Genomic DNA, 23,853 nt, shown 5'->3' with positions numbered 1-23,853 from the left:
ATCCCAACATTGTTCTTCACAGAGATAGAAAAAAAAAATGATCCCAAGGTTCATATGTAAAAGCAGAAGGCCTGAGATATCCAAGCTTATCCTCAGCAAAAGAAATACCTCTGGAGGTATCGCCATACCTGATCTAAAGCTATATTACAAAGCCATAGTAATGAAAACAGCATGATACTGACATAAAAAAGGAGTATATATGATGGAATATAATTTAGGACCCAGACTTTGGGTCATGCAACTATAGCTACTTGATATTTGACAAAGGCCCTAACAATATAGGCTGGAAAAAAAATACAGCTTCTTCAACAAATGGTGCTAATCCAATTGGATAAACACATGCAGGAAATTGAAACTTGATCCACTCATTTCATCATGCACAATACTCAAGTACAAATGGATTAAAGATGTCAATATAAGAGTCATAGTCTCACTCATCCACAGCACCTTTTACCTTAATCTACACAAGATGCTGATATACCAAGCAAGTATCTTGAGGACTAGACAATAGGGTTGGTGGGGAGGGAGGGGAAGGCTAGGAAGAGAGTGGGGGACCCAAACAGAAATGGTACCATAAAATTCTATATCCTAAAAGGCAGACCAAATGGTTGAACCTTCACCAGACCCTTAGAGGGAACACCTGAGTCACAAGACACTGGAGAGGGTAGGATGAAGACTGACCTTAATCTTCTACAGCTTCTCTCTCTCTCTTTTCTCTCTAACTATTTTATTTTAGTTATCTTTTTCTTCCTTATTTTTGTGGGCATTGACCTGTAACTCCAAGTACCAGCATGTGGCTATCATCCACAATGAGCTTTTGATCAGAGAGACCTATAAGGTTTCCTAAAAGAATGATATATTTCTGTCAGAGTACTTGATGGCCCACCAAATGTTAGTGGTAAGACCCTAATGCTGAAGACACAATATGCTGTTAGCACATAACATGGAGTGACATGGCTGAAGGTTGGAAGAGAGGCAGTACCCAGACAGTTAGTAAATCTAGTGCCAGAAGGTGCTACATGGGTGACTGGGGGGAAATGTCCAATATCTGTCCAAGCAACTCATGGTATAACCTACTTAACAGCCAATAACCTGTTATGATGCTCATACAAGTGCAATAGTGGTGCACAGAAATATTGGAAAATGAACTGCTCTTGATTTGGGTAGCTGATCCCCTCAGTGGAATGGGACCCATAGCTGTAGCTGAGAAACATGTCAGAACCATATCCAAACATGAGCCCAATCTCTATTATCAAGGTAACACCAATCGTGGGTTACAAGAAGGCCTACACTTATTAAATTCTCTATTAAAAAAAATAAGGTTTATCCCATTTATCTGGTGCTAACTTTATTCTCCACTGGAGAATCTGCTTCTCTTTTTCAGATAGATGCAGATCCTAAGGATAGAACCACCCCACCACACCTCAAATGGGCCACAACTGAAACTGCTATTTTCTTGGTGAACCTGGTACCAGCACAAGAGTGAAAAAGATTGACACAGAGCAATCAACTTATACCAAATCAGATATCCAGAGACAAAGAGGCTCCCAACACCTCATCACTGAAACAGACCCAAAATGAACCCAACATGAGTTAGGGTTGGAGAAATAGTTCATCCATGAGGACTTGATTTCAAAGCCTAGAAACTATATAAACAGCCAGGTATTGTGGCACATGTTTGTAAACCTAGTGCAAGGGAGGTGGAGACAGGCAGATCATTGGGACTTGCTGACCAACCAGTCTAGCCTAATTGGTGACATATAGGCCAGTGAGAAACCTTGTGTTCGTTAAGTTTTGTGTCAAGTTTTGATCTGTTTAGGAATCCATACACATTCTTCATAAATGGGTCTTTGAGGTTTCTTATAGGAGGGATTAACGAAAGGAGTAATTCATCTCCCAGGGTGAACCATTTCACCACAGTGGGCGGCCCCTCTAGGAGGTGAGGGGGAGGCTTTATTTAAGGAAGCTCTGGGAAGGAAGGCACCCTCTCCTCCCACCAGGTTGTAGGTGCTGCATGTGCTGCTTTCTGCTTTCCAGTGTGGACTGAAGTCCAGCAAGGATGGAAGATCAGAGGCTCTCCAGGAAGCCTCCAGGCCCTCAGAGCCGGATTGAGACTGCTGAAGCATCTGGCCTCATGGACTGGGCAGCTACCGGGTTCCTTGACTCTCAGGCCCACAAACTGCTATGGTTGAACTGCCACTAGCTAATACAATAAATTTTCTTTAAAAACAATTCATTCTATAGGTTCTGTTCCTCTAGAGAACCCTGACCAATACATCTTGTCTCACAAAAGGTGGATGGTGACTGAGAAGCGATGTCAGTGATTATCCTATGACCTTCATATGCTCACATGCACATGTATACCTCCATACACATCAACATACACATTGATGCATATTTGCATGAAAAATGAATAATCAAGTTACTGATGTTGTTTTTCATGCTGTGTCATGGAGGCTGATCCCCAACACCACTACCTGGAAGTGGGCAAACAACAGCAGAGCACTTCAGACTTGTGCTTAGAAGCAGTGAGACCACAGGGGTGGGGGTAAGTGGGCCCTGGCCTTGACAAGGGATCCCGCCACATGCTGTGTGAGCATTGACCTAGAGAGTAGGATTACTATATGGGTATGAAAATTAAGAGAATTCTTACTGGGCAGTTTGATGAGCATAGTATACACATTTAGCAAGACAGCAGTAGATGTTACACCCCTTGGGCTCATGACTACCCCTGCTGTAGGTTTTCAGTATCAGGGATGTATTTCTGCAGCTCAATTGGAAAGAGAGAAATCACTAATGAAAATACCCCACAGTGGACGCTGCAAGTCTTACATTTGGCCAATCAAGCCAATCAGTCAATAGGTGCAGTAGTGGCACATCTGTTGTGGGGGTAACGAACTGCCCTCTAATTCTCCTTCCTTTTTAAAGTTTATTTTTATTTATTATTACCAAGATATTTTGTATGGTTACATCATGTATTGGTATGTTTTTTCCCCTCATCACTGCCCCCATTCCACTGGGGATACTCTGAAGAGAGTTGCAGGTTTCCCATGGGATTGTGGCTTATGTGTTGTGGGAGCAGCAGTCAGTTATTTTTTGGGGGGGTCTGGGAGAGAATGCCACTGGGCATGACATATCAACCTGTGCCTCTTACAGTCTTTCTGAACCCCCTTCTGCAAATTTCCCTGAGCCATGGTAAGTATACTTCGGTGATGAATTGTTAGGGGTTTCTGGATCTCTGCTTTGTTGAGTATCCTCAGGGTCTATCTTTTTCACTCTGGCAGGTTTACCATGGAAGCAGGACTCTTGCTCATCTCCCTAATATCTCTGTAATTTCAGCTGAGGCTTGGCTGAAGTGAGAGGGGTAGTTTACCTCTTCAAGTCTCACTATGTTCTGAAAAAGAAAAACAGATTCTCTAACAGAGATTGAAGTCAGCATAGTTTAAGTGGTATAAAGCATTACTAAGTTTTAGGGAGAATATGATGTAAGTAGCTCATCTTTCAGCCAAAGACTAGTGAAAGGCTGACACTGGAGAGCATACTCTTTATCTCCCTAGGATTCTGACCCATTTCTCAGTTCCAGATATGGATTCCTTTACACTGGGCAGATCTATTAGCCAAACAGAAAAGTATTGGTTACCCATCAAGGCTGGGTGCCTCTATTGCACTGCTGTGTACATCCTGTGAGCATGTTGGCTTTTGAGTAGCTTAGGCCTCTGGTTACTCAGACCTTTGTTGGCCACTTTCCCTCAGTAGCTCATCTAGTGCTTTCTAGCACTAGACAGGCTAACTATCTGGGGACTGGTTCTCTTCAAGATTCCAGGCAGGTCTGTCCATGCTCTGTGTTGGCAGCATATGTTGTCTTCAATAATAGTGTCTTATCTATTGCCTCAGGCCAGTAACTGAGTGCTTTGATAGAAGCCTATCTTGTTTTGGGGACCTCTAGGTCTCTTTGATATCTTTGTTATCTGTTCATCCAATGATGGACACATGGGTTGATTCCAGTTTTTAGCTATTATGAATTGAGCAGTTATAAACATGATTGAGCAAATATCTTTGCAGTGAAGCATGGATCATTTAGGAGAAATGCCCACTAAGGGAATAACTGAGTCTACTTGTAGCTGTATTGCCATCTTTTGCAGGAATCTCCATAATGATTTCCATAGTAGTTGTATAAGTTTACATTCCCACCAATAGTGAATGAGGGTTAAGTTTTACCCACATCCACATGCCAACATTTGTTGTAATTAGATTTTCATTAATGATTGCCCTCCTTAGTGGAATAAGATGGAATCTTATAGTTGTTTTAATTTGCATTTCCCTAAAGGTTATGGATGTTGAACATTTTCTTAAGTGTATGTTAGCCATTTGTATTTTTTCCTCTGAGAATGCCCTATTCAGTTCTTTGCCCCATTTGTGGAGAAAGTTTTTGACTTTGTATTGTTTAGTTTTTATAGTTCTTTGTAGATTCTATATATTAGGCCTCTGTCAGTGGGATAGTTGGTGAAAATTTTCTCCCATTCCATGAGTAATCTACTGGCTTTGATAATGGTATGTTTATCTTTTCAAAAGCTTTTTAGCTTCATGAGATCACATTGTTTAATTTTCTGGGCTACTGGTATTTTAAGGAAGCCTTTCTCCACTCCTATATTGTGGAGAGTGCCTCCTATTTTTTTCTTCTAGTATGAGAAGAGTTTCAGGTTATAGTATGGTGCTTAAACCATTTGGACTTGATTTTTTTTTTTTTTTTCATGATGAGACAAGTGGGTCTAGTTTCATTTTTCTATATATGTTTATTCATTTTGTCCAGCAACAGTTGTTGAAGATGCTGTCTTTTTTCCCATATTTTTGGCATTTTTGTTGAAGATCAAGTAGCTATAGTTGTCACCTGATCTAAGGTCTGGGTATTCAATTCTGTTTCTGTTCCATTGGTCTACATTCCTGCTCTTATGACAGTGTCATGCTGTTTTTTGTTACTATGACTTTGTAATAAAGTTTTACATCAGGTATGGTGGTACCTCCAAAGGTTTTATTTATTTTATTTTATTTTTTTTTTTTGCTGAAAATATGTTTATATATCTGAATTCTGCTGCTATTTTACATGAATTTTGAAATCATTTTTTCAAGCTCTGTAAAGAATGATGCTGGAATTTTTATTGGTATTGCATTAATTCTGTATATTATTTATTGGTAGAATTGCCATTTTCACAATATTAATTCTACCTATCCACAAGCATGGGAGGTCTTTCCATCTTCTAAAGTCCTCCTCAATTTCTTTCAATTATTTTGTTTTCATTATATAGGTCTTTCACTTCCTTGGTTAGTGTTAGACGAAGTTTGTTGTTGTTGATATTGAAAATTGGACAGCCTCGCTGACTTCTTTCTCTGTATATTTGTCTTTTGCATATAGAAAGGCTACTGATTTGGGTGTATTTATTTTGTATCCTGAAATTTTACTGAAGGAATTACTCACCTTTAGAACTTTTGAGATGGAAACATTTAGGTCTCTTATGTATAGTATCATGTCATCTGCAAATAGAGCTAACTTGAGTTCTTCCTTTCCAATTTTTAATCCCTTCTATGTCTTTCTCATGTCTTATTGCTTGGGATAAAACTTCTGTTACTATGTTGAAGAATAGTGTTGAGAGTGGGCACCCTTGTCTTGTTCCTGATCTCAATGGGAACTCTTTGAGTCTTTCCCTATTAAGCATTATTTGGGCTCTAGGTGCTATATATATATGGCCTTGTGTTGAGATATAAACCCTTCATGTCTATTTTCTCCAGCATTTTGATCATGAAGTAGTGTGTGTTTTTTTTTTTTTTTGTCAAAGGCCATCTCTGCATCAATTGAGATGATCATGTGGTTCTCATGATTAGGTGTATTATGTTGACTGATTTCCTTATGTTGAACCATCTCTCCATCCCTGGGATGAAGCCTACTTGATCAAGTTGAATAATGCTTTTGATGTGTTGTTGAATTCAGTTTGCAAGGATTTTGTTCAGGATCTTTGCATCTAAATTCATCAGGGATATTTCCTTATAGTTTTCTTTTCTTGTATCTCTGTCTAGTTTTAGTATTAGGGTTATGCTATATTCATAAAAGGAGTTGTGGAGTTTTCCCTACTTTCTGACTTTGTGAAACACTGAGAAAAATTAGTTTTTGTTCTTCATTGAAGGTTTGATAGAATTCATCTGAGAAGCCATCAGATCCTATAATTTTCCTTTTGAGGTTTTTGATTACCTTTTCATTCTCTTTGGATTTGATAGATTTGTTTAAGAGATTAATCTGCTCAAAGTTTACTTTTTGTAAGTGGTATATGGATAGAAATTCATCCATTTCTTCCATATTATCCAATTTTATGGAGTATGGGTCTTAGAAGTATGTCCTGATGTTTCTTCCAATTTCATTGATGTCTGTTGTGACCTCTCCCTTTTCATTTCTGACTTTGTTAATTTGAGATTTCTATTTTTTGTTTTCAAATTCGTGAGGGGGTTATGAATCTTGTTTATATTTTCAAGGAAGAAGTTCCTTGTTTCATCAATTTTCTCAATTGTTTTCTTAGTTTCCATTCATTAATTTCTGCTCTGATATTGTTTTCCTTTATGTTTGGAGCTCTTATGGTTGGATTTTTCTTGTTTCTCCAATGCCTTTAGGTAGAGAGCAAGATTATTAATTTGTGATACTTCCATTTTTGTTATGAAGGCATTTAGTGATATGAATTTTCCTCTTTGGAGTGTCTTCATTGTGTCCCATAAGTTTCAATAAGTTGTGTTTTCATTGTAATTTAATTCTAGAAATTTTACAATTTATTTTTAAAAAATTTCTTCCACAACCCATTCATTGTTTAAAAGTGTGTTGTTCACCCTATAGGAGCTGGCAGAGTTCCTGATGTGTCTCCTGTTATTATTTTCTAGCTTTTAAGCATTGTGATCTGATATGATACAGGACGCTACTTCAATTTTCCTGAATTAATGGAGGCACACTTCATGGCATAATATATGGTCTATTTTCGAGAAAATTCTGTGGAGTGCTGAGAAGAAGGTGTATTCTGTAGAATTGAGGTGGAAAAGTTCGGTAGATGCCCATTAGGTCTAGTTATTCTATGGTTGTTGTTGAGCTCTATTAGTTCCTTGTTGATTTTCTGCTTGGATGATCTGTCTATTGATAACAGTGGAGTACTGAAATCTCCAACTACGATGGTGTTGGTGTTTATTTCTACTTTGCTGTCAAGTAGGTTTTGTTTATAAACTGTTTTGCACCTGTATTTGGTACATATAGATTTGTGATTCTGATGTCCTTATGTTGGATCATTAACTTAATGAGTAAGAAATGTTCTTCTTTGTCCTATTGGATTACTTTAGGTTTGAAGTTTATTTTGTCAGATATTAATATAGAAATACCTGTTTGTTTCTTATTTATATTTGCTTGGAATATAATTTTCCATCCTTTCATCCTGAGGAGGTGTCTGTCTTTAGTGGTGAGGTGGATTTCGTGAGGACAGCAGATAGAAGGTCAATTTTTCTGATCCACCCTGTTAACTTGTGTCTTTTTATGGGTGAGTTATGACCATTAATATTTAAGATTACAACTTTAAGGCTCTATTTAATCCCTGCCATTATGGGGTATGTGGTGAATTGATTTAGGTGCCAACCCCATAAACTTAGGTGTTCTGAATGTTAGGTCCTCAGCTGATGGCAAGTGAATCCTCCTCAATGCAGTGTATTTTGGGGAGCAGGCTGAAGAGTGTTATAGCCAGTTTTTTTCTTGCCAGTATTGGGCACACTCACCTGTTGCTGTTGTCCATCTGATGTTAGTCAGGAAGTGATTTCCATGCTCTATTCATGTCACTTTTCCCCCTGCCACTATGGAACTTTCCCTTGAGTCTGTAAGAAAAAATAACCCCTCTTTTCCCTTAAGCTCCTCTTGGTCTGGTGTTTTCAGCCAGCAATGTGAACCTGATTGCAACAGATGGGATCATTGCTGTTAGAAACCTGACTATGTTGCTTTGGGCCTTTTGAGCTGATTTTAGAGAGGAATGTAGAAAATTTGTAATCTTGACCTAAGAGATGATTTTGCAGTGTGTAAGTACAGCTTGATGGATTATTCTGGTCAGAGTTGAAAGAACTGAATGTAGTAAGAACTGTGGACTGTGAGGGTAAGCTTATGAGGTTGAGAAAGGGCTTTGGCCTAAGTTGTCTAGAAGCAGTTTGTGTGAGAGGCTTTCTATTATGCCTGTATATTGAGAAATTGTGAAAGTTTGCATTGCGTAGAAATGGACTGGTATGAGCAGGGCGATATGGCACACAAATAAAATTGTTGGGGCAAAACTTTTGTCCATTCAGCTGAAATTATTAGAGGGATTACAACTATTGAGATTTGGTCCAGCTTACCTGCTATTAGTAAAACAGGAAGAATGCAGACTCTTTTGAAGGGACCTGAATCCTGAACAAGTGTCTCATTCTTCAAATTCTGCATTATCTACCGCCTCCCCCCCCCCCACCACCGGGATTAACAACTTGGTAACCCATGTAGTATTATTGAATAAAATAAATGTAGGTAAGTGAGGGTCGTTGAATTTGAAAAATTGTTTTGTATTTTGGAAATGGCCATGGGCAATGTGAAGGAGCCTTGGTGGATAACCTGTGTGGAAGCCCAGTTGAGCCATAAGGATGAGCTGTGGTTTGCAGTGGAGACCCAGTGAAGATGCCAGGACTATGAGATGTCTGCCAAGGATAGCTGCCAGCACCCAATCAAGTTTTCTGGGACTGTGAGTAACCTAGCTCAAGGGGCAAAATTGGAACTCCAGAGACTTGCCACTGGTTGGAATTATCGGACTTGGAGACTTGACTCATTAGTTATTGGATTTCAAAGTTACAATGTTTGATATCTGCTCTGTTTGTTTTCAATCTTGAGTTGGTTGGATATTTCTTTATTCCCAATGCTATCTTATGCAATGTGAATGCTTATTCTGTGCCATTGTGGGTTTTTATTCCCTTGGTATTAGAACTCAGTTAAAAAACCTTAGTCTATGGGAATGTATGACTATTACCAAGATTGATTAAAAATTGTGGAAAGTTAGGCTTAATGCATTGAATTTTACCTCATGTACTCTTATCAGTTTATTGGGGCCAAGGGCAGAATTTGGTGGATTGGCTTAGGTTCCCCAATAAACTTAGTCTCTTGAATTCTAGGTCCCTAGCTGATGGCAATTTGGGAATTGAATCCTCCAGGAGGAGGTACATTGTTAGGGGCAGGGCTAGGGTGTTATAGCCAGTTTCCTCTTATCAGTTTTGGGAACAATCTCCTGTTGCTATTGTCCATCTGATGTTGGCCAGGAAGTGATGTCCACCTTTGCCTATTTTTTCCTGCCTCATTGAACTTCCCTCAATGCTGCAAGCCAAAATAAAACCCCCCTTTATCCACTGACTATTCTTTGTAAGGTGTTTTCTGCCAGCAATGTGAACCTAACTACAGCAGGGTGCTTTATGGGGTATGGTGCTTTCTTATGCTTTAAACCTTTTTGGGCCTGTTCTAGTCTTGGTTATTGTGATCTTTTTGTAGGCTCTTGAGATTGGTTGACTGACTCTTCTGTGAAGAGTATTACCTGAAGCATTCTCTGTCAATTTAGCTTTGTGTTCATACAATCAAGAATTGAAATTTTTCATGGAAAGTTTTCCTTTTACCATCTATCATGAGGGATAATTTCACTGAGTATGATAATTTAGGTTGGAAGCCATAATATTTTATACTTTGAAATGTTCCATTTCAGGCACTCCTGGCATAGTTCCATTAAGAAATCTGAGGTAATTCTGATGTGATTGCCTTTCTACATAGTGAATGGTTTCTCTCTTGCTGCTTTTGGCTCTTTCTCTCTCTCTTTGTTTTCATCGTTAAGAGTTTTACCTATGTTATGATTGGAGAGTTTCTTCTTTGATTATGTTTGTTTGGTGTTCTGTGAACCTCTTATATCTGGATAGACCTCTCTTTTGCAAGATTGGGAAAACTGTCTTCAATAATTTTGTTGAATATGTTCTCCATGCATATGACCCGGATTTACTCTTGTTCTCATACACCCATAATCTGTGTCTTTGGTTGTTTTAGCATATCCCACAGTATCCTCGTATTCTGTTCACATGATTTTTTTTTTAATATAGCAAAGTTTTTGGCCTCCCAATCAACTTCTTCTGTCTTGTCTTCTGTCTTCTACATGAATGACTCTTTTAGTGAGGGGTTCTAGAGAGATTTTTTAAAACTCTATTTTTTTTTAAATTTTGTTTTATTTTGCATCATGTCCATTTCTTTTTTGAGATACAATTTCAGTTTGAGGTCTGATTTTCTTGTTGCTTTCTGGAATACATTGTTTCTTTTGACCATGCCTTCATTAGGCTTAACCAGCTTGTTACTGAGATCCTCTATTTGTTGACTCACCTTCAATTTATTTATATCTCTCTTGAGGCTTTTCTCATTTTCTTCAATTAAGTTAAGCCTAGTGACAAAAACTGAGTTCTCTAAGAGATGAATCTTCTCAATTTTATTTATGTGATTATTGGTTTTTTAATGGTTTGACTACAGTTAAGCAATTATTTTGATTGGGGTCACATCTCTTGTGTTTTCATTTTGGGATTACATTTCTGTTGTTTCCTCTATGATTTCATTGGAGGCTTCCATTGTGGGACTAGGCATCCTTGGTGGAGATCTCTCAGTTTCCTGACATCATATGTTTTTTGCCTTGTGGTATACCCATATTGGAGAAAATTTTTATTTTATTGAGGGGCAAGTAAATCTTTGTCCTTATAGAATCATCAGTGAGTTTGTTGTTTTACATGTGAACCAGATTGGTGTATGTTGGGACTTGTGGGTTGAGATAAAGATGATTTTGTTTTATTTGCAAGGAGACAGGGAGAGAGAGAAAGAGAATGAAAATGAGAGCCACTGCAAACACACTCCACATGCATGCACCACCTGTTTATCTTGCTCTATGTGGGCATGGAAGAATTGAACCCAAGCCATCTGGCTTTGCAAACAAATGCCATTAATGACTGAGCCCTCTTTCTAGCATACGGTTTTTTGTGGTAGGGTCTAGGGTCTTGCTTTAACTCAAACTGACCTGGAATTCACTATGTAGTTTCAGGCTGACCTTAAACTCATGGTGATTCTCTTACCTATGACTCCTGAGTGCTGGGATCACAGGTGTGCACCACCACACACAGAATGGTTGGTTGTTAGTCATCACCCTTGTGATTGAAAATGCAGTTTTAACAGTAATGACAACTATTATCTGTGGACTTCCTGTTCTACTGTGCTGGTGTGGTTTTTCTTCCTCTGGCACACTGATATTGTTCCCATGATGTCAGGCTCATTAGAATCTCAGTCACTGTCCCTATAATAATTTCCCTATCCTCATTTTCTTTTTCTTTTTGGCTCATTATCTTGAGTGTTGTACTCTTAAGTATGATGCTAGATTTTTCCTTATCTACATACTTTATATCCCAATAAACATCATTTGATTGTCTCTTTACACATACTCTTATTTTCTTGTTAATAAGATGTTAAGTGGTTGTTAACAAAATTTGGGGGGCAATACATCATTGACTATTTGTTTCTGTTTAACTAGTCTTATAGTCATCTTTTCATTTACAGACTTCCAACTTATAAATTGAAGACATTCCTGGTCTTTGTCTTATGGTCATTTCTAATTAATATAGATTAGATTTTCAAATCCACATCATTAATTGAATCACAAACACTGTGGTACTTTGAATGTAAAATGTTCCCCATAGCCTGATGTGTTCTAAATACTTGGTTCCAGCTGGTGGCAACTGGGGAAGGTTGTGGCTCCTTTGGAAGTGGGACCTTGCTGCAGGAAGTTTGGTACTGAGGTTAGGTTATTAGATTTATAAGTTCAGCCTACTGGGTGTTCAAAGCTAGCTTGCTCAGAATATTTCTTTCCTGTTGATGTGATAGAATATGGTATTCTAGCTAAGTGCTTGTTTTCCCTGCTATGATGAATCTTTCCTTAAAGACTGTATGCCAAAATAAAACCTTTCCTCACATAAACTGCTACTTGCTTGGGTATGTTGTCTTAGCAACAAAAATGTAAAAGTAACTGCTGTATCTATTCTATCATTCTCTCTCTCTCTCTCTCTCTCTCTCTCTCTCTCTCTCTCTCTCTCTCCCTTCTCTTTCTATGCTTAGAGTTGGACAATGTAGAATTCTTCCTTGTCTAGTCAGGGGAGTTTTCATGGTGCTTCCTTCATATGTAAGTTGTAAAATTTTCCAACTGGATTGTCTGCTCATGTTATCTCTGTCATAATGATCTCCCATAGCCAGAGTGAGTGACACAGAACAAAAGAAGGACTATATATTCCTTTGCTTATTTTTCTACTCAGCATAAGATACAGTAAACTTTCCCTATGTTGACTTATATACAACCTGCCTCTACATCTGTCTCAGATTGGTTGATCTCATGGATCACCATGCTGCATCCTGCAACTGCTCCTTGTGTCCTCTTCAGACACTCTGACCCATCTATCATTTTCACCTGGAAGAGCCTGGGATCCCTTTGGCAACTTGCCAAAGCCCCGCTATCCTTTAATGTCTCAGCTTCAAAAGCCTCTCATGTTACTGCCTTCCTGAACTTCCTCTGATTTAGGTCTCCATTTATAATCTGGATCAGCCCTTAGTTAATTTCATGAACTGTGAGGGCAGAATTCATTCAAACTGGATTTATAACACTGGATAAGGTGTTTAAACTTCTGTATTTAATTTCCCCTATTTGTTAATAGGAATAAAAATAATACTTCTCAAGTCATTTGGGGGACAAAATGAGTGTGTGTGTGCATGTGTGTGTGTGTATGCACACACTTATTAAAACAGTATCTGACACAGGTAAAGTCTTTCTGTGCAGATATTATTATTGGCATTGTTCATTTATAGTATATTTCCTAGTTTACCTAGCTATGATCTATAGGAATGCTTATTTCATATTTATTTTAGACATAGACTATAAGCTTTATAAGGCCATGTTCTGTGTTTAGTAATTACTATATCATAGTCTGACTAAGGGATTAGATACATTTCAGGAAAGAATGATTATTTATTGTACCCTTTCTTTATTCACTTATTTCTTCAGACTTTTTAAGACTCTTGTAAACTTTGCAGAAGCCTTCCAGGAGACATTTCCCTTTCATTTAATAGGCAAAAATGAAAAGGCTTTGGCAATTTTATTTCTGGCTAAATGATACATTTAATATAGTTTTCTACTATTTTCCTCACACATTTTTCCAGAGTCTACTTTTATGGTACTGAGATTGGCTGAGTACAGTGAAGTGATTTTATTATATAATCTCTGGCTGTAAGCATTTTTTTCTTTCGTATTGGTCTTTATCTTTAGTTCATACAATACTTTACAGCTGATAATGGGAGAATGAGGTGTATGAGAGAGAATTTCTCTCTTTTGACAAGATTCAATGGCAAGCACTATACAAACTATTTCAGTTTTCAGTGGTAATATCCTGACTGCTGCCTCCTGGCATCTCCTCACCACAGTCGGCTCTGCTCAAGATGTTGGATGTGTCTGGTTTATTTAACCTTCTTCAGTACATACCACATTGGTGACACATTCAGCCTCTGGGCCTGCCTATGATACATGCTTGCCACAGACCACTCTGTAATGTTCTCAGCTGAACAAATGAAAACTAACACATGGGACAGTGATCCCTCTAGGGGACCTTGTCATAGTTTATTGGGGATGACAGAGAGTACTGTGAGGGCTTACTACCACTATAAGGAAATGGAATATAATCTTTGCGAATTTAGCTCCACCCACAGAAAGCTTGGAGAAAACATTGCTCACAGAGAGGCAATCCCGGCTTCAGCTTCTTCTGACTAGAGCTCCCCTACCAGGGCTCATCACCACCTTCTTTGCTAGAGCCACTCTAAACAGGACTTGTTCCATGTCCTTTCTTCTGAGCCTAGAAAATCTACAATGAGCACACACAGACTTTAGTAAAATGTGTCTTAATTCAATATGGAACAAAATCAACTTTATTTAATAACAAATAATAATCAGGATAAAACAGTAGTTAAAGAAATTTAGTAGTACGAAACAGTGCTTATCAAACTGGGGGTTTTCCTATGAAGTTGGGGTTTTCAGACAAATTCAACATAGCCATGAAAAATTCTTAATTTTCTTTGTCAATGACTGGTGGGAGATTTGGTATATATAATTGTCAAGGCCAATTAGGAGAAGGAAAAAAATTCAGAAAGTCTTCATACAACTTATTAACTACTCTTAGAGTAACGTTATTTTCTTTCATATAAGTCATGATAACAACTTCCAATTAAGATGAGATGCCTAAATTGTGAACTACTATATTTACTGAAGAAGCCCTACTTCTTTGTCCTTATCTAGGGCCATAGTATAATTATTTTACCCATGTAAAGCAAAAGAAGACCTTCCATGTACCAAATAAAAGCCTGCGCTCATTTTTAGTATCAGAGGTTTAGATGCTGGATGGGATAGCTAGACATACCCTTTTGGGAAGGATTCAGTCATAGTGTATCATGGAATTAACAGTATTACCTTATTAGTGCCCAAGAGTTGTGACAGAATAACATAAGCTAGGCAGCTAATAACAACAGAAATAAATATTGCATATTCTTGTGGCTAGAATTCTGAAATCAAAGTATATATGCATTCTGAAGGATGGAGGGAGGATTTTTTGCCATCTCTTGCTGGTTTCCAAGGTTTTTTCCAGCAATCTTTGGCATTCTTTGGCCATAGACATATCCTTCTGATCTTGGCCTTGGTTGGTTACCACATGATATCCTTCTGTATTTTGAAAAGGTATTTTTCCTAAGTCTTTTTTTTTAATTTTTGGTTTTTCGAGGTAGGGCCATACTCTAGCCCAGGTTGACCTGGAATTCACTATGGAGTCTCAGGGTGGCCTCGAACTCACAGCAATCCTCCTACCTCTGCCTCCTGAGTGCTAGGATTAAAGGCATGCACCACCATGCCCAGCTTCTTCCTAAGTCTTTATGTGCATAAATCTAAGACTTTTCCCCTTATAAGAACTTGAGTCCACTTCCATCCTACCCTGATTGCATCTTTAAGGACTTTGTTTCCAAGGAAGAATACATACACAGGTTCTGGGTATGAGGGCTTATATATGTCTCCTGGATGAATGTAAACTGTATATATTTATAGTGAATGAAATGATGCTTTATATACATGTACATATACATCATGCAGTAGATATATCAAGTTAACCACATAGGTATAACCTTGCACACTTATTTTTTGTTGATGGAATACTTACAATATATTCTCATAGCAATTTTTAAGTATGGATAATCAAATGTAGTTACATAATAGATCTCTTAAACTCCTCCTGATTAACGGAATTTTTATGCCCTTTGATCAATATATTTTGAACTCCTCATATCCCACCTCCTTGCAACCTCTGGTAAATCACTACCTTGCTCTGTATGAACTGGGCGTTTTTGATTCCAGGCATGTGTGAAACCAGTTGGTGCATGTCTTTCTCTCTGACTTATTTCACTTCAAGTGAGGTGCTCCATGTTCACCTATATTGTCTATATTGTCACAAATGATAAGATTTCATTTTTAAAATAATTTGTTTATTTATAAGAGATAGAGAAAGAGGCAGATAGCTAGAGAGAAAAGAGAGGGGGGGTGCAGGAGAAAAAGTGGGAGAGAATGGGCAGGCCAGGGCCTTCAGCTGCTGCAAACAAACTCCAGACATATATGCCACCTTGTGTATTTGGCTTATGTGGGTCCTGGGGAATTGGACCTGGGTCTCTGGTTTTGCATACAAGTGCTTGAACCACTAAGCCATCTCTCCAGCCCAGAATTTCCTTTTTTAATGCAAATCAGTATTCCATTGTGTGCACGTACTCCACTGTTGCTGTCCATTTTTGGAAGAATATGGGTTGTTTCCCTTTCTTAGTGTTGTGATTAGTGATGCAATAAGCATACAAGTACAGGTTTCTCTTTGACACTCATTTCCTTTGCATGTATATCAAGATTCTTTTGTTGGTTCTAGTTTTAATTTTATTTAGGAACTTCCACTCTGTTTTAATCATTGGTGTAGAAGTTTATATTCCCACCAGCAGTGTGAAAGGTTCCCTTCTTTTCACAACCATGTCTGTTTGGCATTTTTTAGCATACTGACAACAGCTGTTCTAACCTCATGATTAATGATGGTGAACATTTTCTTCAGAACACTGTTTGCCACTAGTAGATCTTTCCTTGAGAAATGTTTCTGAATGTACACTCTTCATTTTTAATTGGAATCTTACTTTTTCATATTGAATTAAGTTCCTTATAAATTCTACTTGTTAAATCCTTGTCAGCTATGTGATTCTGGGGACATATTTCTACAGTCAGCAACTCCTTTTAGGTCATCATCTTTTAAGACATATACTTGATTCCTACATAATGTTCTGTTAGGATAAGGAGAGTATTTAACATTGTAAAATTGTCCACAAACACACCACAGTACATTTCTCAAATATGTATTTAAAATATGTTACAGGGCAAGAGGGATGGCTTAGTGGTTAAGGCATTTGCCTGAAAAGCCAAAGGAGCCAGGTTTGATTCTCCAGGACCCACATAAGCCAGATGCACAAGGGGACACATGCGTCTGTAGTTTGCTTACAGGGGCTGGAGGCCCTGGCATACCTATTCTCTCTCTCTCCCTCTTTCTTTTTGAAATAAATAAATGAAAATAAAATATTAAAAATATGTTCCAAACATCTCACAAATATACAACGTTCTAAGCCACTACCAAAGCACATTGAGGACTCTTTCTCTGTGTGTCTATAAAGATATAATAGTCAAATTTCTACTTGTCTGTCAAAAATCTCAGTGTTGACAATGTTTGGGTCTCCAGTGACTTGATGATAAGTCTAAATATAGTGACCACTATGCCTTGTGTGGGTGACTTTTGTCTTTTCAACTTAAAATCAACAAGGGCCGTAACTGTTGGGACCCACTTATATTTGGCATTTTGCTTTGGAAATTTGCCTCTGAAAGAAAAGAGCATGCCTGAATCTTTAGTTGTTTTAATCAGGTGTCCCTATAAACTAATGTGTTCTGAATGCTTGTACCAAAGCTGGCAATTTGGGAGGTGGAGTCTTGCTGGAGGAGGTGTGCTGCTGAGAGTGGACCTTGATGGTTTATTAGCCATAGCTTCACAATGTTAACTCAGCTCACTGTCTTATTGCTGTTTCCACTTGCTGTGGAAGAGGCAATGTCCAGCTTGTGCTGATTCAATCCTTTACCTGCCATCACTAAGTTTCCCCTTGAGATTTTAAGCAAAAATCAACTGTTTCCTCCAACAAGCTGATTTTTGTTGGGAGCTTTATTCTAGCAGCCTGAAGGTAACTACATTAAAAGCATGGTAACAGAAGAGTGGTTTTGTTGCTTTGAGAAACCAGACTATATGGCTTTTGGCCTTTTGGAACTGACTTGTAGGAGGAATGTGGAAGGATTTGTAACCTTGGTTTAAGAGATTCCTTGCAGTGCTATGAGCAGAGATTCATGGACCAGTCTGGTCACAGGTGAGAGACCTAATTGCATAAAGAACTATGAAACTATGTAAGCTTAGCTTATGAGGGGAAGAAAGAGCTTTGTCTGGACTGGGTTATAAAGAGTTTATGTGAGAGACTTACTGCATTTTTTGTATGTTCTGAGAACTTGTGCAGGGTGAAATTTAAAAGAAATGTACTTATGTAAGCAGAACTGTATGGTACAGAAATAAATGAAATCCTTGGGCTGAAATTTCTACTTATTCAATTGCAAATATTTGAGAGATTACAACCATTGAGATTGGGCCAGTGGTTCTGCATTGGGTCAGCAGACATAATGAGAACTCTTTTCAAAGTAGAGAATGGCAAAGCAGTGACTTGCTTTTCAAAGTTGGTTCTTTTTACCCCCTTTTATTAACAATTTGGTAGCCCATCTTGTACTATGGAGTATAACAAATGCAGGAAAGGAAAGGCCATTGGATTTGCAATGCAGTTTGTGTTTTGGAAATGGCCACTGGATGATGTGAGGATTGGATCCTTTTGTGGAGATCTAAGGAAGCCATTGGATGAACTGTGGGTTGCAGTGAAGACCCTAGGAGATGCCAGCACTGTGAGATGGCTGTCAAGGAGACCTGGTGGCTCTACATGGATTTTTCCCACGAATGTGAATAGTCAAGTCAGAGGGTCAGAATTGTAACTCCTGAGATATTATAACTGGTTGGAGATGTCAGACTTGTAGTTACAGGATTTGATGTTTTCCCTATTTGTTTTAGATCTTGTATTGTTTCAATATTTCCTTAGTATGTCAATGTTATCTTTTGCAGTGTGACTGTTTACTCCATGCTATTGGACTTACAGCACACTGTTAAGAGATCTTGGACTATTGGGATATTTGAACAGTTTTTAAAATGAAAAAGTATGGGAACTTTTAAAATTGGACAGAATGCTTTGCATTTTGCATTATGGAATTCATCGGTTTATGGAGGCCAAAGGTGGAAGGTGTGGATTTGAATTAGTTGTCCCCCATAAATGCATGTGTTTTCATCCCTAGATTGTGGCAATTTTATAGGTAGAGCTTTGCTGGAAGTGGGTTGTTAGAGGTGAATCTTGTGGATTAGTCCTAACTTGCCAGGGTTAGTTTTGTTCACTCTCCTGCTACTGGTTGCCACCTACTCTTGCCAGGAGCTGATGTATAGCCTCTGCTACACTGGCTTTCCCCTGCCATAATGGAGCTTCCTCTAGAGACTGTAAGTCAAAATAAATAACATTTCTGCCATCATCTGGTTTTCGTTGGGTGTTTTGTGTCAGCAATGAAAAGGTAACTATGAGACCTTCTTTTTATTTTATTTTTTATTTTTTAATTTTTATTAACATTTTCCATGATTATAAAATATATCCCATGGTAATTCCCTCCCTCCCCACCCCCACACTTTCCCATTTGAAATTCCATTCTCCATCATATGAGACCTTCTTAATATCCAATCTTCCAATGCATGCAGTAGGCTTATTGGAAAAGATTACTATTTTACTTAAGGACTTTGATGTCAACAACCATGGGTCAGTAAGTGTCAGAGTTTTGTTCAGTCTTAGAAGCTCTCTTGATAAGTTGCCAAGTACAAATTAGTATCCCTTTCCTTTGGGCAATAAATATGAGCTCTTTTATGATGTACTGTATTGCTCTAGAATGGGTAAAGTACATCAAGGGTATCAGCCATTCCCAGCACTGAGAGACCAGTGTAGTCTCTCAATTTCCACATCAATCCATCATACTGTGACTAAAATGTGATTCCCGCCACCTAATGCTAGTTGGCCACAATATTTGTTTTGCAGTCTTCCTCAGAGGCCTGCTCAGCAGAAATTCACTGAGCTTCTAGAGAATGAAGTCTGTTAAGATCACTCAAACATGACCAGTGGACAGACTGGGGTCTCTAGTGAATGCTCACCCAGAATTTGGTGGAAATTAGGCTCCACTAAGCCTTCATAACCACAGTGGGACAGAATAATAACCATTTTCTTACAGATCGCCACAGGATGAATTCAGTAATCTGAAGTTCTTGGTGGGGCTGCCACCTCAGTTTCTAGGTACTCAGGGAGGGGGGGCAAAGGATCTTGAGATGGTGTTAAAAGATAATTTTCTACAAAGGGAAAAATAATTAATACATATATAAGCACCTCCTAATGAGGGAACTAAGAAGGTGTTAAAACTCACGCAAAAGAGAATTTGAAGAGCAGCCAAATGCATAGAGCAGCATATTGAGAAACAGAGACAAAACTGTGCTTTCCATTAGGGACAAATGAATGAAGGAAAATAGAGAAGAGTTAGCATTGAAAAAGGCCACCAAATCCACCTGAACTATGCTTCTACTGAAAAGTATAGGATCAATTCATTATCTATCTATCTATCTATCTATCTATCTATCATATATCTATGTATCATGTATCTATCTAATCTATGCATCCTCTATTTCTATCATTTATAAATTATTTTGCACTACTATTGAGAGAGAAACAGTAGAAACTAGCTGTATTTAACAAGTTCTGATACAATACCAACAGAACCAGAGCAAATCATTATAGAGCATAGTTATGTCAAGTTCCAGAGATGAGCAAACAGTCTCATGGCTATTCCTTACTTAGCAAGGTTTGGTACATTTCCTCATTGTATTAGGTTTCTCCAGAGCAGTAGAACCAATAGAGTAAATATATATTACAAAGGGGATTTATCAGATTGGCTTATGTAGTGCAGGCTGGGCAGTGTAGCAATAGGTATCAGCACTCTGAAGAGGCTGAGAACTTGGTAGCTGCTTGCTCCATGAAGCTAGATGCCTCAACAGTGCCCATCTGGTGCTCAAGGATTAGAAGATTCTTGAAAAGCTGCTAGTTTTCTATCTGCACTGGAAGGCTGACGAGGCTGGGTTCCAATACCAGCCAAAAATAATAGCAACATGGTAGATACATGCGCTAGCATGCAATGAAGGCAGGCAGGGGTTGGTGGGGGAATGCTTTTTCTGGAGACTCTATATATATCAGGTTGCAACTGAAAAGGCTGCCGATTTGGGAGAATGTTCTTTGCCTCTCAATTAACCTTCCTTGAAATGCTCTCACAGGTTCAGAGTGTCATGTCTGTTACTTGATTCCTGATCCAATCAAGGAGACAATTGAGATTAACCATCACACCAAATGCATGCAGATATGTTATTGAGATCAAGATGTGGAGAACAGACTTTATTAGAAGACTAAATTTTGAATGGAATGCTTTCCCTAAGGAAATTAAGTTAAAGTACATACTATACTAAAAGAGGTAATTTTTTTTTTTTGGCTTAAATTACCAAACTAACTTCTATCATCATCAGGAATGGAGTCGTCAGAGCCAGAATAAGATCAGTTATGAATAATTAGGTGCCATTTAAGAATTCATATGAGACATGCTGCTTACATTTTTATATGCCTATGTGATACCCCAGAAACATGTATGAACATAGCCCTCATTTATCATGTCTTTGTTTTCTATACCAGTAAGTTCTTGGAACTCACAAATAATGAGTATGCTGACATTGGATTGATGGCTATTTGGTTAGAGCTGCACTAGTATACTCTGTCATTTTAGATGTACTTATTATTGCCCATTCCTCTAGCATTGTTTTACAAACATTTTCCTGGCAATTATTATTGATTTCAACATTTGCCTAATCATTCTCAAATGAAAATTCCAGGTAGGAAGATTTGCAAACAATGATGCCTTTTATATTTGTCAATATGTGTACCTATTTTCTTTTATTTATTATTTTATTTGAGAGAAGGTCTCATATACTTCAGGCTGGCTCTAAACTCACTGTATCACTGAGAATGACCTTAAACTTGGGATTCTTTGACATCTGTCTCCTGAGTGTTGGGATACAGGTGTGTACCTCCATGCTTGGTTTATGTAGTGCTGAGGATTGAACCCATAGCTTCATGCATGGTAGGCAAGCACTCTCCAAACTGAACTATATCCCTAGCCCTACATTTATCTTAAATTCCTAAATATCCCTGTGCAATAAATTATAATGATAAATATTAAGAGTAGTAAATTCCTATATAATTTCTTTTTTGGCGACTATAAGAAAAATTAGGGCCATAACTTTTAGTACAACCCTAATTGCCTCTTTGATATGGATATTGTTCAGCACATCAGAAATGCATCCTTCGATTTCAACTATTTAAAGCTTAAAAATTATAAGAGAGATATTGAATTTTTCTCCTTGGCTTATGAAAGTAATGAATTATATTGACAATGCTTATGGAGTTGATTCAGTCACATTTATGAAACAAAACCCCTTTGGTCAAAGTGTACTATTCTTTAATAAGGTGCTAATTTTTTTTGCTATGTTGATTTTGATATTTTTGTCATTATTTATGGTTCCCTGAATTGAGGTCAGTAATATAAACTGGACAATTTCTACATCTTGGGAAGTATTGAGGTTTGTGTATGAACTATGGGAATTATTTTTTAAATGTTTCAAAATGAAATTTGAGTACAGTGTAAATGAGATATACAATAGGCATATAATTTAATGCAGAGTTATTTATTTGACTTAGTTCATAGTGTTCTTATTATAGACATCTGTTTCTTTGTTTCTGCTCCTAATTTGTCAAAGCCTTACAGCTGTTTGTCAAAATCATCTTTGATTATAATGATTTTGCCAGTTTCTTTCTGGGAACTCACACATTTGTGAAACTCCTATTATACTTCTAGGCTTTTCTATTCATTTACCATGTTGTTTATATTCATTTATGCCTAGCTGACTCATATTTTTCTTTCTCTAACTGTACTGAGAGTATTGTTGTGCTCATAGATACTCATTGGTTGATTTTATCATGGCTTTAGACGAATATTCTGGCAGGAATCAACTCTACTGCTTTCAAGTTTTGTCTTAAAATCACTGCAGAATTAATCATGTGGTTTATCCCTGACTCAGTCAACACTGATGATTTCCCTATTGCAATGAAATTTTCTTGTTCAAACTGTCACAAATAAAATCTGACCAAACTGCAAAACAGATACAAGTTTATTGTGTGTACTAAAGAATAGTCTTCTAACTGGAAGACATCAAACTCAAAATGGGAAGACACTGTGCTCACAGCTATTGCATATAAACCATAACAGAGGAAGCATTTTGACCTTTGCTGGGATTGGCTGTTGCAAATTAGCATTCTTTTTAAGGGAAGTGGAACTGTTTAAGCCAATTTGACTACAGTTGATTGGTTTAATTTCACTGAATCGTGCTAACAAGGATGGAAAGTACATTTTGTGTTTCATTTATAATCACAGACAGCATCACGAGGTAAAGAAGATAACTTATATTTTGACTAAATGGCTATGTGATTGACTTAGGGTACATCTAAATGTTGACCTTCATTTCTGTTTTTCTTTAATATAAGTTAAGTCTTTATTCTAATAAATGGTTTCTTAAGAAAATATTTAGTAAGATGATCCCTAATGAGTTGCTTCTGCAGTTGCAGTCAGATTTTGCAGAGATTCTGCTGTGATAGGGGATTCTTCTAAGAAAAGAGATATAACTAAGAATGCTGGGAGAATTTAACAGTAGTCTTTATTCTTCTATCTAACATTTGCCCTTTCTTCAGTATGGGCAGTTCTTTCCCTGAAACTGTATTTTGCAAAACCTAGTGTGAATGATAAGCCTTTGAGTGGGACTAGAGTTAAAAATAGTTCCCTGTTAACTGTTAATAAATATTACTGAGGCAAAGGCCCAGTATGGTAGTGACCTAATTCAAATGGAATCAAAGGGAGTGTGCTAAAGGGCATCAGGCTTTATAATCTTCTCCCACTTCCCCTTTCTTGTCTCTTAATCAGGAATTAGTATAAAGAACAGCTCTTTCTCTGAGGCTGAGTGGCAGGAGCATTGCCATTCTTAGTTTCGCTAGTCAAAGCTTTAGTCCACAGGGGCTCTTTCCTCATATCCTATCTTCACTCTCAGCGCCAGGAAAAAGTGTTTATTATCAAAGTTCGCTTGTGGCTGGTACAGCTATTGTGATAGAGAAGGAGAAAAGCAAAAAGATGTTTATCTGTTTTATAAAAATCTATGTAAGGGCAGGTGGGGCAGTCTGTGAGATGCTTACCTGAGCAAGTATGAGAATTTGGGTTTGGATTCTTGGGGCCTCCTAAAAGGCCGGACTGGGTGACATGTGCTTATAATGCCAGTGCTAAAGTGGTAGAGACAGGGAATCTCTGGGGCTGTCTGGCTAGCTAATCTAATTAAGCTGGTGAGCTCCAAGTTTAATGGTAGTATCTGTCTCAA

The sequence above is a fragment of the Jaculus jaculus genome, chromosome 6 (genome assembly GCF_020740685.1).
Source record: "Jaculus jaculus isolate mJacJac1 chromosome 6, mJacJac1.mat.Y.cur, whole genome shotgun sequence".
In the NCBI taxonomy this organism is placed as follows: domain Eukaryota; kingdom Metazoa; phylum Chordata; class Mammalia; order Rodentia; family Dipodidae; genus Jaculus; species Jaculus jaculus.
Note: the sequence above shows the minus strand (reverse complement) of the source record.